This window comes from Coccinella septempunctata, chromosome 4 (assembly GCF_907165205.1).
Source record: "Coccinella septempunctata chromosome 4, icCocSept1.1, whole genome shotgun sequence".
NCBI classification, from domain to species: domain Eukaryota; kingdom Metazoa; phylum Arthropoda; class Insecta; order Coleoptera; family Coccinellidae; genus Coccinella; species Coccinella septempunctata.
In genome coordinates this window covers 36,309,351-36,325,256 of record NC_058192.1, presented here as the reverse complement: position 1 = coordinate 36,325,256, position 15,906 = coordinate 36,309,351, and the positions used below count along the sequence as shown (strand labels likewise).

General features: G+C 40.7%; 1 protein-coding gene and 1 non-coding gene across 4 annotated transcripts in view; one reads left to right on the top strand and one right to left on the bottom strand.

The window, feature by feature from the left end:
* LOC123312538 (insulin-like growth factor 2 mRNA-binding protein 3) overlaps positions 1-15,906 on the bottom strand; it is a 341,679-nt gene that overhangs the window by 221,637 nt on the left and 104,136 nt on the right. The gene's annotated exons all lie outside the window — the stretch shown is intronic.
* LOC123312638 lies at positions 8,660-8,778 on the top strand. Its single transcript, XR_006537674.1, has one exon. It is a non-coding gene; the product is annotated as a 5S ribosomal RNA (ribosomal RNA).

The window sequence follows — 15,906 nt, the reverse complement described above, 5'->3', positions numbered from 1 at the left end:
GCTGTAAGGGCGGAATCAACCTCTGTCGGATGAGTCGGATCTGCTCCACCTCGGATGGTTTTGTATAGGTGAGTTTCTGGAATAAGTTCTGCATCCGGGTAACATACAGAAGCAGCTTTTCTTCAGGACCTTGTGTTCGTCTTTTTATTTCCTCCAACAGATTCTCCTCATAGTTAACAGGCAGAAACGCTTCTTTCAGTTGGTTGCTGAAATCCTCCCAGTCCTCGAAAGTACCTCTCCTGGGAATAAACCAATCCCTCGCATCCTTTCGTAGTAATTCATAAACTGATTCAAAAACTTGTTCCAGGGACACTTTACGGGATTCAGCCAGCCTCTCCACTTCTTCAAGGAATCCGGTCACACTTCCAGTGCCATCAAAGGAAATGTTCCACTTGTGTACAGGGACAGTCGGTATTGTTGATCGGGACTCCGGTTCTGATCTGGCAGGTGTTGTGATGACTGGTCGGTCAGAACTTATCCAAGGTGCAGGTAAGTGTGGAAAAGACACCCTTCGGGTAGAATTAATCCATCTACCCTGTGTCAGACCCTCAGGTGTTGTTGTTCTACAGTCCTGTGACTGCGTGAGAGGTATCGCTGGTAACTGTCGCAGTAACGCTGTACATGTCTGTCTTGTCTCATTCATGACCTGTTCTAATGTTGGATTCCTTACAGGTGTACCAGTACGTGAGACCTCCACTGCTACAGGAGGGTCGACACCATCTCCCAAGTCGATAAGTGATGGCTCTCGGAGCCCTGAAATCCGTTCCGGTTGGATCGGTGACACACCAGGTGAACTGGGCACCTCCACATCTAAGAGAGACCTCTGATGTCGGTTAGATGGCTGCGGCTGTTCACGATTACTCTTCTGACGTAGCTCCTCTAGTGTTTCCAACGCCTTAGCTGTAGTTGCCTTCATTTGTCCAACTAGTTGTAACTGTGTTGTGTCTGCAGTAACAATAAAGTCCAGCCTTCCTTGTATGTGTATTAATCGGGTGTAAATTCGCGAAAATTCGTTAGCCGCATTCTCATGATTGAAGTTCTGAAGGGATTCCACTAAATCGGTGAGTTTATTTTGGCAAATCTCAATCTCCGAGGCGGGGTTCAATGATGTTGGGGGTAATAGTGGTTCATTAGACTGAAGTACTTGTCGTAGTAGACTCCGTTTAGTCATCACAGTACCCGGTATCGATTGTCCTCTCAGTTGTAATTCGTATGTAAGTTCATCACTGAGTAACCGGTTTACATCCATGTTCGACATATTATTTTCAACTAAGTCCGATTCAGAACGCACCAATCTTTCACACTAGGTATGTCTTTCACAATCTGTTTAAGTTCTAAGTCCAACCCGGTGAGTTAATCGTTAGCTAACCTACTCACTTAAGTTCGAAGTGGGTATCGGTGTAACCCCAAAAAAAAATTAAAGTCTAAGTCCCGGTGTATCAGAAGAAAAGAAAAAAAAAAATCTAAGTTCAAGTCCCGGTGCACTAAAATAATCTAAGTCCCGATGAATCACACCAAAAATTTTACAAGTTCAACGTTACTCGAAAAAAAAAAAATTTCAATCAGTCCCACTAAAGTCCGAAAATATTCGCGAAATACCGCACACACTCGCAAGTCGTTTCGTATAGTCCGGAAAATTTCCCGAAATTCGAACCGCACCAGAACGCACAGTTTAGATTCCAAATAGGTTTTCAAGTTCAATATCCAGAAAATAAATCGCAATAGGTTTCAGAAAAATCAGCAATAATTGGTAAGTTTCAACAGTACAGGTCAAAAGAAAATAAAAGCAGGTAGACAAGTTATCAATAGGGTAATAGGTGATTCACTATTAAACTGATAGGTAAATCAAACCTATTAAATTTTACCAATTGTGACAATAAATTTTCAATGTTCGGAAATTCACTCACCTTCAATACGAAATTAAAACAGTTCAATTCAATTAATCAGAAATAATAAGAAATCGGAAATAATTTTCACTGATATTAAGGCGCAACAACAGTTCAGTTTTCAATAACTCAATAAAGTAATCGGCAAAAGGAATAATCACAAATTAATTAAATTATGTATTTCCAATAGGTTTCAACAATAGGAAAATTTTGAGAATATAGTCCGATTCAATTCACAGTATAACAGTTCAATACGGGGTGGCAGGTAATAAAACACAGATCAAGTTTATTTTTCCCAGTTCTCGGTTCAAGAAATAGTTACTCACTGTTCTTAGGTTTTACTCACTGTTTCGGGAATTCACTCACTGTCCGGTTAATGTTTCTCACCTCTGTTGTTTCCTACTGGATTTTGCACAGTCCCTGCTCGGGCGCCATTTTTGTAACGTGCGTTTCTCGGAGAAGCCTTTAATCTCGAGCGCCAGCTAATCTTTTCAATAGGAAGAATAGCAAACCTACCAGGGTAGCTGCTAGCCAGAGACAGAGCTCGGTGTTGTCTAGGGTAGTAGCGACAACGAAGAAGTCAAAATCGAATTATGTAAAAGTTTATTCACACCTTCGGAAACTAGTTATATGTACAAGGGAGATATGTGAGATATGAGTGATTCTATAAGTGAAAATACATTCGGGAAATCTTATCCGGTCACGAGCACTTTATGAAATTTATACCGGGTGTAGTGAAAAATTAACGGTTCAATAAAAATGCGCCAACCAGAACTGACGAATGCTAAGGACTTGCTATACGGTATCGGTGTGTTGTTGTATTTCTCCGGGAATGAAACACAATAAGGGCGGGTCTGTTCGAGACTTTTATTCGCTGCCCCAAGGGTTGTAGCACACCATGATTGACAGCGAAGAAAATGTCTATTTTTAACGCAACTACGGGATTTCACTGACTACGTGCGGTATCTCTTATTCTCTGCCCCAAGGGTTATAGCACGCCATGATTGACAGAAAAGAAGAGATTTCGGATTTAACACTTATGACGCGGAACGCGGACAGGGGGGTTGACGGAACTTTCCCTTCAGTACCCCAAGGGCTAGGGCGGACCTGTTCGAGACTTTTATTCGCTGCCCCAAGGGTTGTAGCACACCATGATTGACAGCGAAGAAAATGTCTATTTTTAACGCAACTACGGGATCTCACTGACTACGTGCGGTATCTCTTATTCTCTGCCCCAAGGGTTATAGCACACCATGATTGACAGAAAAGAAGAGATTTCGGATTTAACACTTATGACGCGGAACGCGGACAGGGTAAAGAACGATAAAATACAACAGGAAACGATACAGTACAGCAGTGTCAAAGTTAAAGAAGTAACGGCGTAGGTCTAACAAAGAAACTGAACGGTACAGACGGGGACCTACCTCCTTTGTTTCAAGCACTCGAAACTCAAAGGATTTAAAAGAAAAAACTGAAAAATTAACTCTAAGCACTGATGCAAATAACACAAAATGATTATCTTCAACGGCGAAAGAAATACGGAAAATCAACTGAATTTATAACAGAAGTTAGAAACCACGTTAGAAAGAGAAATGTACTCAAGCGAAAGGAAAGCACTGAAGTAAAATTCAAAAGTCAGCCGAAGAACTGAAGTAACAGTCGCAAGTCGAAAAGTCGAAAAATTTGCTTTTTTAGGCATATCCCCTCTCACGGTAAAAATCTGAAAATTCCAGAATGCGACAAGAATGAAAAACGTCGTCAGCTCCGGTTTATCGCATATCAACAGATGAAAAACGTCGAAATCTTCAGCGGCATGTAAGAAAAACAACGTGAAATACAGATAAGCGGTTTTTTACATTTACTCTGCCTGTCGGAATGAACGCACGGAATATTCGAGAATTAAAATATTTTCAAAGACGGAAATTTAAAACGAAAGAAAATGCACTAAGATGAACTCCAATTTTCCTCAGAAAACTGGGGTTCATTACAGTGCATAATCGTTTCTTGTTGACTATGGCACGCTCTGCACGTTGTTGGGGTGTCCATTTTCATGATGTTCTTTTTATACCATCTGGTATTTATTACTCCATCCTGACACGCCATCACAAATCCCTCCGTCTCTTACTTAAGGCTAGCCGACTTTAGAAAGGCGAAAGACAATTCTTCCGACAGATATTGGTCTTTTAAACTCCCGAAAAATATGGAGTGCAGGCTCTTACTCATATGATGTTCGAGTAATGTATTCGACTGAGACTGCCGGAACAGTCTTGCTAGCCTTTTTTGGTCCGCTTGAGTGATCGGTGCTCCAGCACGCTCAGGATCGATCGACACGCCGGTTATACCGAGCTTCTCCAAGGCTCTCTGTCCAGCTCGGAATAGGAAGGCTCCGTGGTTCGCGAGTTCATGCTGAGCTACAAACTTCAGAAGCGGATCTTCACTTCTTAGGACCCTTACTGCTGTTTCCAATGTTTGTTGATAGTGTTGATATTCCAAACATTGCAATCCTCTACCCTCCTGGCTTCGGGGAAGGTATATCCTCTGAATCGAGCTATTTGGGTGAAGGCTACGATTCATGTTCATCGTTTTTCTTGTTGACCTATCAAGATCGAGGAGTTCGTTTACCGTCCAGTTTACCACCCCGAAAGAGTAGGTAAGTATCGGGATGGCTAGCATATTTGTAGCTGATACTTTGTTCTTTCCTGACAGCTGTGATTTCCAGATGTCTCTCAGCTTCTTCTTATAGCTGGCTGATAAGGCGTCCTTTATCTGGGTTGTCTCCAGTACTCCCCTCTGTTTCATCCCGAGAAACTTGTAAGTTTCTCCCTCTTCCAGACGTCGAAACGTCATTCCATCTTCCAGTTGGATATCTTCTCCTGGATCATCAACCCTTCCCCTGCGGAGATGAAAAACAGCACACTTGTCCGCACCAAATGACATTCCCATTGCAGAGGTGTAGTCGGAAACGATATTCAATAGTTGCTGTAGTGCGGTCCTGGAGGGAGCGTAGAGTTTCAAGTCGTCCACGTACATAAGGTGGGAGATCAGGTGGTTCCTTCTGCCTGGTGGACCGGCCTTGTATCCTATTTTGCTTGCCCTCAACTCAATTGATAGTGGCATGAGTGTTATGCAGAATAATAACGGGCTTAGCGAATCTACCTGGAACACTCCTCTTCTGTACCTCACCCATCCCGTATAAACGGTTCGTCCCTCTGCTCGGATGGCAAACTTCGTTTTCCACAACGCAATGATGCTTTCTATCGCATGGATGATGTTAGGGTGGACTTTCAGCATTTTTAATAGCCGTATGATCAGGTCGTGCGGCGAGGTGTCAAATGCTTTCGCGTAATCTAACCATGATGTATATAGGTCGCGCTTGTAATGTCTGGCGTCTAGGCATACGCTCTTGTCGATCAGCAAGTTGTCCTTGCATCCTTGCACTCCTTTCTTTGCTCCCCTCTGTTCGTAGATACTGTCCCACACTGGTCCAATAACCCTCAGAATTCGATCTTGAATATCTTGTACAGTGTATTGAGGCAAGTGATTGGGCGATAGTTCTTGGGTTGCCCTAAGTCCCCTGATTTTGGTATCAGCACTGTCCTACCCTCCACCAACCATGAAGGAATGGGCTCACGGCGAATCAGCATTCCGCTGAATAATCTTGCCAGGTGTTTATGTGTAGCCGGAAAGCTCTTCCACCAGTAGTTCTGAATACCGTCTGGTCCGGGTGCTGTGAAATCATTCTTGTTCTAATATCTTCGGCTGATATTTCAGAAAGTTCGTCGTTCTGCTGTAGGGTTTGATCACACATCTGCTGGAATCTGGGAAGTGCTGGAGTATCCCTGGTTTTTGCTGGTTGTTCGTACAGGCTTTTCCAAAACTCTTCGACGTCCTTAGGTGATGGTGGGTTTTGCACCTATTGCTGTTGAGGTTGAAATAATTTCGATGGTTCCGCGGTGAAGGTGTTGTTATCTTCGATCCATCTTTTTCTCCTTATCAATTTCTTTCGTGCTGCTGCAAGTGATCTTATTTTATCTACAGCTTTCTGCTTCAGTAGATGGACTGTGGGCAAGTTAACGGTACCATGTATAGCACGAAGCTCCTCAATCATCTCCCTCATTCTCTTGCTCGGTTTAGTTTTTCCTTTCAGAACATCTATGACACATTGGTACCAAGATGCCTGCTGCCTCATTGATTTTATTTTGATATCAAGTCGATTTAGCCTTTTCCTATGCTTATTATTCGCAGCTGTACTTTTCGGTGGACATAGTAGATAAGCGGCTGCTCTCACTGCAGCCTCCACCTCTTCCAGTGAACAGGTCTCGTTAAGATGATCTTGAATGATGCTATTCAAAACGGCTAGGTCTTCAGCCTTGTGTCTTGATTTTATCCGGATGGGTTTGATCAGTGGGTCTCCAACGGCAGCCTCAAATGCCTCTTTTGTATTGTCGATTAACTCTGATGAATCTCTCACTGTCCTTGACCTTTGTTGCTGTCGGTCTGGAGCATCTGTCACCTGCTCTCCAGCTAGTTCTATCTCTGGAACTTCTCTCACTTGTTCCGTTCTTGGCCTTGCTTCTAGGGCTACAGCTTCACTTCTGTGAGTCCTCGCTTGGTGTTGTTGGTCTGGAGCATCTGTCACCTGCTCTTCAGCGCGTTCTATATCTGGAACATCTCTCACATGTTCCGTTATTGGCCTGTTGGAGCGTGTACCAGTCCTGGTTCGGCCCGCGATATCACTCAAAAGGGCTACAGCTTGTTCTTGAGTTATGTCAACCGTCAATTGCTGATGTTGGATCAAAGCATCTGTCACCTGACTCACCTGCTCCTCAGCTTGTTGTTCCAACCTTCCTTGCTCTCGAGACCGCTGCAAGATTCCTCGGGTCCTGATCTTCTGTATAGCGCAGACAGCAGGCTATGCTGCTCGGGCGTCCACTTATGGCGTCCCCTTTGTGCTGTCCTGTTTCGGCTGCCGGTTCCGACTACGGGGTGCTCTTGTGAGCTTTGAATCCCTATGCGACCGACAACCTGAACTCTCTCCTCGTCGATGTCCTCCTCGTCTAGAGGCGTAGCTTTTTGTGTGGCAGGCGCCCGCCTTCTTAGCGTTCTGCCGTTGGTGTCCCGCGTGCTGTCACGTCCAGCACCAACTCCAGACGTGCCCTGACGATCCCCAGGCAGCGACTGTTTTCCGAGGCTTAACTGATTTCTTTTCGACATCGGCTGAGAATTATTATTATTATTATTATATAAATTGAGAGGGAAATGGAGAAAAAACACCAAGCATTATTTAGTAAACTGAATTAATGGACCTTACTGATATTAGGAAGAAATCCTTCAAGATAATCTCGTGGAACATAAACGGAATCAACACACGGAAAGCCGAGATAGAAGAAATAATATCAGAGAGACAACCTGATATTATAGCCCTACAGGAAACAAGAATAAACCGGAGCAGACGACCGACAGACGAGTTCTTCGAGTCTCGGAGCGGTACGAATTAACGTACTGCACCGTTGTACTTGAAGGACCGGTACGTGGATCGGACGGCCGGATGATCACGATAGTTTTAACTTCAAAGGCGGACCTTCCGGTGAATAACGTGTTGAACCGTTTTCCGACTTTAAGCGCGTCCGTTAAGGCGGATAACGTGTTGAATCGTTTTTTTTTATGATGCGCGAAAAACGATTCAGCACGTTATCCGCCTGAACAGCCGCGTTTGAAAACGAAAAAGATTCAACACGTTATTCACTGGAAGAGCCGCGTTTGAAAACGAAAAAGATTCAACACGTTATTCACTGGAAGAGCCGCGTTTGAAAGTGAAAACGATTCAACACGTTATTCGGCGGAAGGCACGCGTTTATTCATCAGAACGACTCTCAACACGTTGCCCGACGTCGAAGTCTGAACGATGATTCGACGCGTTGTCCGACGTCAAAGTGTAAAAAAACGATTCAACACGTTGTCGGAAGTCGAGGTGTGAAAAAACGATTCAACACGTTGTAGGGCTTCATAGTATGAAAAGATTATTCATCGGGTTATCGCACTTCAGATCGAAGCCCCACGTACATAGATGTAAATACGAGCGGGTAAACGGCGGTAGTAGAATTCCCTCACTTGATATAGGCGATGTATATACGAGCGGGTAAACGGCGGTAGTAGAATTCCCTCACTTAATATAGGACATGTAAATACGAGCGGGTAAACGGCGGTAGTAGAATTCCCTCACTTGATATAGGCGATGTAAATACGAGCGGGTAAACGGCGGTAGTAGAATTCCCTCACTTAATATAGGACATGTAAATACGAGCGGGTAAACGGCGGTAGTAGAATTCCCTCACTTGATATAGGCGATGTATATACGAGCGGGTAAACGGCGGTAGTAGAATTCCCTCACTTAATATAGGACATGTAAATACGAGCGGGTAAACGGCGGTAGTAGAATTCGCTCACTTAATATAAGCTATGTAAACAGGAGCGGGTAAACGGCGGTAGTAGAATTCCCTCACTTAATATAGGACATGTAAATACGAGCGGGTAAACGGCGGTAGTAGAATTCACTCTTTTACGGCCGTTTTCGATAAATATTAGACGCAATAGCAAAACAAGGACTATATGCGAGACTGGCATCCCCATATGACGATGACGCGGAAGTCGATATATATGTGATATTATACAAAACCAGCTTATCTTCGTGTTGTTATTTTTTTATGAGCCTTCTTTCATGATCTTCACAGATTGCAATAATTGTTCACATGGAAAGAACACACAATCCCATCGTTTACGGCCATACCACGCTGACAATGCCAGTTCTCGTCAGGACACTGAAGCCAAGCAGCGTCGGGCGCGGTTAGTACTTGGATGGGTGACCGCTTGGGAACACCGCGTGCTGTAAGCTTTTTTTTTTTTTGCTTTCCGCACTTGGTCAGGTTGAAAATATTACAATTAAAGAGGTTCAGACATTTCTCCATTGAACGTTCACATCATAAAATTATATGAATGTATATAAACATGCAATTTTATGAAGAAATATAATTTTCTTTTTTTCAAAAATTAGGGAGGATATGAACGGAAAACTTCGTAGGAAGTAGTATCTCACCTAATTACACTCAAATCGACGATAAAAACCATAGGTCACGCTTCATATAAGAAAGTCGTTCGGACTCTGAAAATTCCACATATAGTAAAATGTGAGGTTCGGAGACATAATTTTCTTTTTTTCAAAAATTAGGGAGGATATAAACGGGAAACTTCGTAGGAAGTAGTATCTTACCTAATTACACCCAAATCGACGATAAAAACCATAGGTCACGCTTCATATAAGAAAGTCGTTCGGACTCTGAAAATTCCACATATAGTAAAATGTGAGGTTCGGAGACATAATTTTCTTTTTTTCAAAAATTAGGGAGGATATAAACTGGAAACTTCGTAGGAAGTAGTATCTTACCTAATTACACCCAAATCGACGATAAAAACCATAGGTCACGCTTCATATAAGAAAGTCGTTCGGACTCTGAAAATTCCACATATAGTAAAATGTGAGGTTCGGAGACATAATTTTCTTATTTTTCAAAAATTAGGGAAGATATGAACGGGAAACTTCGTAGGAAGTAGTATCTCACCTAACTCAACCCAAATCGACGATAAAAACCATAGGTCACGCTTCATATAAGAAAGTCGTTCGGACTCTGAAAATTCCACATATAGTAAAATGTGAGGTTCGGAGACATAATTTTCTTTTTTTCAAAAATTAGGGAGGATATAAACGGGAAACTTCGTAGGAAGTAGTATCTTACCTAATTACACCCAAATCGACGATAAAAACCATAGGTCACGCTTCATATAAGAAAGTCGTTCGGACTCTGAAAATTCCACATATAGTAAAATGTGAGGTTCGGAGACATAATTTTCTTTTTTTCGAAAATTAGGGAGGATATAAACTGGAAACTTCGTAGGAAGTAGTATCTTACCTAATTACACCCAAATCGACGATAAAAACCATAGGTCACGCTTCATATAAGAAAGTCGTTCGGACTCTGAAAATTCCACATATAGTAAAATGTGAGGTTCGGAGACATAATTTTCTTATTTTTCAAAAATTAGGGAAGATATGAACGGGAAACTTCGTAGGAAGTAGTATCTTACCTAATTACACCCAAATCGACGATAAAAACCATAGGTCACGCTTCATATAAGAAAGTCGTTCGGACTCTGAAAATTCCACATATAGTAAAATGTGAGGTTCGGAGACATAATTTTCTTTTTTTCAAAAATTAGGGAAGATATGAACGGGAAACTTCGTAGGAAGTAGTATCTCACCTAATTACACTAAAATCGACGAAAAAAACCATAGGTCACGCTTCATATAAGAAAGTCGTTCGGACTCTGAAAATTCCACATATAGTAAAATGTGAGGTTCGGAGACATAATTTTCTTATTTTTCAAAAATTAGGGAAGCTATGAACGGGAAACTTCGTAGGAAGTTGTATTTCACCTAATTACACTCAAATCGACGATAAAAACCATAGGTCACGCGATAGTGACGGAGATGGCCCATTTAGGGGATTTCCATCTGACACAAACCACACAAAAACAGAGAACTATTCACAACAAATGCTCCAAAAGATTAACAGAAGATATGAACATTGTTTTCATTTATTAGCAACAACCGACATTCCCAGAACACAGATGGCGGACTTATGGATGCAGCACTTCCCGAGGAGCAAAGATATCATATTAAAGACGAAAAAAGGATTCATAATCAAATCGGACAACGTAAAGGAGAAACTCACTAAATTTAGAATTTCTGAAGAACAACAATACTATTAAGTCCTTTCAAGAAAGTAACTCTACAAAAACAAGGCCCACGAAAAACTCAACGCAAGGGAGCTACTCTGTAGTCATAAGCAATGTAGATTCAGACATTGCAGACGAGGAGATAAGCAAGGAACTGAAAAATCAAAATATTATCCACCGATTCTGCAAACGCATTACCTCTAGAGCAACAGGAAAAGCAACAAAACTGATCAGAATCATCACAGGAAATATAAAGGCATTTGAATCTCTCCTGGCAGAGGGGTTCTTCTACAAATGTCGACATTATTCTGTTTTCCCCAGCTCTCCTCCGGAACCAATTCCTGTACCATGTGCAAAATGCAATCAATTCACACATACAACAATCAACTGCAACTCAGCCCTGGTATGCAATAAATGTAAAGGAAATCATCACACTAACTCGTGTTCTTCTCCTCTGCCAATCTCCTGCACTGCCTGTGGGGGACAAGATCATGTGGCATGGTCTATCAAGTGCCCAAAAAGGCCTACAAAACCTATTGATGGCATCCCAAATGTGAAAATTAAGTCAATAAATAAAAAATCAAGTGAAATTAAACCCTCAATCACAAAAAACAACCGGATCCATAAGCCTATTACAATCCATGACAATATAATCAACACATACATACAGAAACTGAATAATCCAAAGAATACAGATCGGCAACAACTCATAAATAAACTCAAAAAGAGATTCATAGAAGCACACAACATAGACACAACGGCAGTATTTTCTGGAAACCAACTATACATCCTAATGTTTGATTTGAACAAGGAAAACCCAGGTATTGCAACAGAACCCACAACTGGCACACAAATTCAAGTTATAAACGACAATATGATCCCCAGCACAAGTAGAAGCATTCAATAATATAAAATTACTGTATGCCAACATAAATAGCTACATTCCAAAAAAACACTTAATAAATCATTTTGCCGAAAATAATAATATAAAGTGTAACCTATTTGTTGAGGCTAAAATAAACGAACAACACAACACAGAATATCGGGACTGGACAATCGTGAAAAAGATCGGTAACAAAATAGACAACACCAGAGGAGGCAGCTTGATACAATGCTGCAGAGAACTCAAGATAGGAAAAGCAAACCCACCAGTTATGAACAACCCACTCAATGAAACTCTGCATTGCACAATACCCTTCGGTAACGAAAAATTACATATTTTTCTCACATATATACATCCACACTCAAAAATCGAAGAAAACATATTCAGGAAAGCAGCACAATACAAATATGCCCTCCTTATTGGCGATTACAACTGCAATAAAAGAAAAAACAAACAAATCCGCCAGTTTTTAGAGAATTCGAACTTTGCCCAAATCAAGACTCCACCTACATTTATTATGAGTAACAATCCACCTAGTACTCCAGACATTATTTTATGTACAAATAACATAAAGGACTACATACAAACCGAGCTGATACCAGACCTGGGATCGAACCATCTAGCAATCCAAATAACTCTAACTCTCCCTAATCAAGTCCCACAAACAAATGAAGATATTTTCCTTAACCTGAAAAAATGCAACATTCAGAAAGTTTCCGAAGAGTTGGAAAAATTTATCAACACCGAAACTCCAATTACAGGTACATACATAAGTGAATTCCAAAACAAAATACAAGAATTAATAAATGAGCACACTCCTAAGACAACCAGAAGGTACTTTCTGCACACACTTCCACCGCACATCATAACTCAAATTAAGAAGAAAAAACAACTGTACAGAGAATTGAAAGTAAACAACGACACCAACCTGAGAAAACTATACAACAAGCTCAACAAAGAAATACATGAACTCATAACGGAATATAGATCAAGCAAGTGGATTGAAACATGTGAAAATATCAATGAGATGAAGGGCAGGAGCTACTGGCAGGAAATAAAGAAGCTAACCAGATACAACACAAAAGCAAATATAAGCCAGGTCAGTGTGAATGGAAGAACATATCAAACAGATGAAGAAATAGCCTCAGCGTTCAAGGAATACTACCAGGAAACATTCACCCCCAAAGACAACATATCATTCGACCAAAATTTTAAAACTAAAATAGAACAACACAGAAAATCAATTGACACAAAGAAAATAGGTATAGTCCCTGAGATATCAGATACAGAATACGAAGAAGCTTTAGTAGGAAAAAACTCTGCACCTGGCTATGACAACCTTACAAGAAAAATACTACGTCAACTAACTCCAAGAATACATGAGGAAATAAGGAGAATGTACAATCACTGTCTGAATACCGGATACTTTCCAGTAGAATGGAAAAAGGGCATTATCATATCAGTTCCAAAACACGGCTCAGACAGCAACCAAGTGTCCAGCTACCGACCAATCACTCTTCTGCCAATCATAGGAAAAACATTCGAAAAAATAATTAAAGCACGCCTCGAAAATGCAATTGGACAAAATATTCCCACATCACAGTTTGGATTCAAGAAGAACCACTCCACCATTCATCCATTAGTAGCCTTGATTTCCAACATCCAAACTACAATGAAAAAAGGGCACAAGTCAGCTGCGATATTCATGGACATCAAAAAAGCATTTGATAGTGTGTGGCATGAGGGTCTTCTGTACAAACTTCAACAATTGAACACCCCAGTTTACCTTCAAAAAATAATTGAAAACTTCTTGAAAGAGAGAAGCTTGATGGTGAAAATCAACAGCCACTTCTCAACGTGTTTTACCCCCCAACAAGGCGTGCCACAAGGCTCTCCACTCTCTCCACTATTATATAATATCTATGTATATGATATATACAAGGTAACAGAAGAACTTGAGAGTTATATCCTTCAGTACGCTGATGACACAGTGGTTGTAACACATAACAAAAAGCTGAAAGACACCATGGAAAAACTGCAAGACCTCTGCGACAAAATTGTTGTATGGATGAGTAGGTGGAGACTCTTACCAAACCCCAACAAATCCGAGCTTATTATATTTGGCCACAAATTATCAGACACCTCACCTTCAATAAAGATGATGCAACACAACATAAAACCAGTCCAAAATGCAAAATATCTGGGAATCACAGTGGACAACAAAGCAAATTTCAAATTGCACTCACACAAAAAAAAGAAGGAAATAATTGCAAGATCTAAGCACTTCCGATCCCTAACCTACAGGAATCGTGGAATAAGCCACAAAACAGCTTCTAGGATATATCAGACCATATGTAGACCAATAGTAGAATATGGACACCTACTATTCAGCAATTGCAGAAGACCTACCTTAAATAACATTGAAGTGGCAGAACGAAGCAGTCTTAGAACACTGAGTAAAATACGTCACCCAGAGAACCCACTACACAACCCACCTAATGCCTTACTTTATGAAAAAATGAAGATCGAACCAATTCTCGACAGATTTCAGGCCTTAGGAAAGAAATTTGTAAAAAATCCCAACAACCTTAGAATACTCCAGCCAGTTGTTCTACAGAGTCCCCAACAAGAACACAACAGAAAATACCCAATCAAAACTCTAATCGAGACAATTAAAGATTTCAAATGACAGCCATCGTCGGCTGTAGTTTATATGCATATAATATATGAATTTTTTTTTTTTTTTTTACTAAACAGTGTATAATTGTATTAAGATTCAGAATGAATTGTAATATACAATGGAAATGTACCTAATACTATGGCAGTAAGACGCAAGTCGTTAGCCATTTGCTATAGCAATAAATTTTCTCTCTCTCTCTGAATTATTAAACGTTATGATGTGACAGAATTACAAACACCGGAGGAGGAGTAGCAATATTGGTGAGAACAGATCTGAAATACTACTTCAAAAGTAGATCCGACGAAACACAAGGAGAAACAGAAACAATGACGATTGTTGCCAAATTAAATCGTCACAGTGGAGGTCTTTGGTACACAGTCATAATGAAGACTTGAGAAGGATACAACGGCGGCCAGATCTGGTTGGTGACTATCCATGCCCGGAGTGTGGTAGGATATGTAGGTCACGGTTGGGTCTCTACAGTCACAGGAGAGCACACAGTCGCAATTAGCCCTGAAAAGATTATAAGTCTGTTCGCACCTCCCTTTTTTCTTTTTGTTTTTTCCCTTTTTTCGTCTTTTGTAGATTCATTCCCGGCAACGGGATATAGCAATGAATGAATGAATCAAAGAGTCGAAATTACCTCGGCATATAAGCGACCACCAAACAATTTATTGGAACAGGAGATAAACAACATGTTGGAAGGGACAAACCCGAAAATCTGCATCGGAGATTTCAACTGTAAATCCCCATTATGGAACAGCAGAGCAGAGAATAGAAATGGCAAAAAACTCAAGGGTTTCGCCGAAAAACAAAATGCCATAGCGATTGGACCAGAGTTACCGACATATCTTGCTTTTGGTATAGGAATACCAGATGTAATATTATATATATCGCGATATTGAAGAATATAACTCAAGAATTCTCTATTGAAACTTTGGAAGATGGAACCTCAAACCATAATCCCGTGGAATTGACAATTGGAGAAGAACCATAGGAAAAACCGATGGAAATAAGAGAATATACCAATTGGGTTAAATAAAGCCATTTAATACAATCGGAATTAACAGAAATTCCAACAATAAGCACTCCAGAGGATCTGGAATGTGCGGTTGATAAACTGGAAGAGATTATATTGAAAGCTTACGAAAAAAGCACGAGAAGAGTGAAGAGACCAGCACCAATATAGTATGATGTTGAAGTTTTAGATCTTTGAACTCTTGATAGTTGTTTATAATGAACATCACTGACTCGTAGATATACAGACTGTACAATGTCATAATTTTGAAATTCCTGAATACATTTTTGCATGTTTCATGTTGTCTCATTCCGAAGATAATTCTCAAGCATCTTTTTTGTAAAAAAGATAATGATAAAAGATCCGTTTTGCTTCTGCAGATCTCGCCCGGAAGATGATTCTGTATCTTATTTTCCACTGAACGTAAGCATTGCAGGTGGTTAGAGCAGCATCTATTCCTATCATTAATAATAATAATAATAATAATAATAATAATAATAATAATAATAATAATGTCTGGCCTGCCTGGCAGCTATCTGGTAGATGGCCTGCCAGGTAGCCATCGTAACGACGTAGACGGTGCAGCCAGCCACGCCTGCTGTCCGCAGTCCCATTCCTTCTTCCTCTCTCTTTCACATCCTTTATAGGG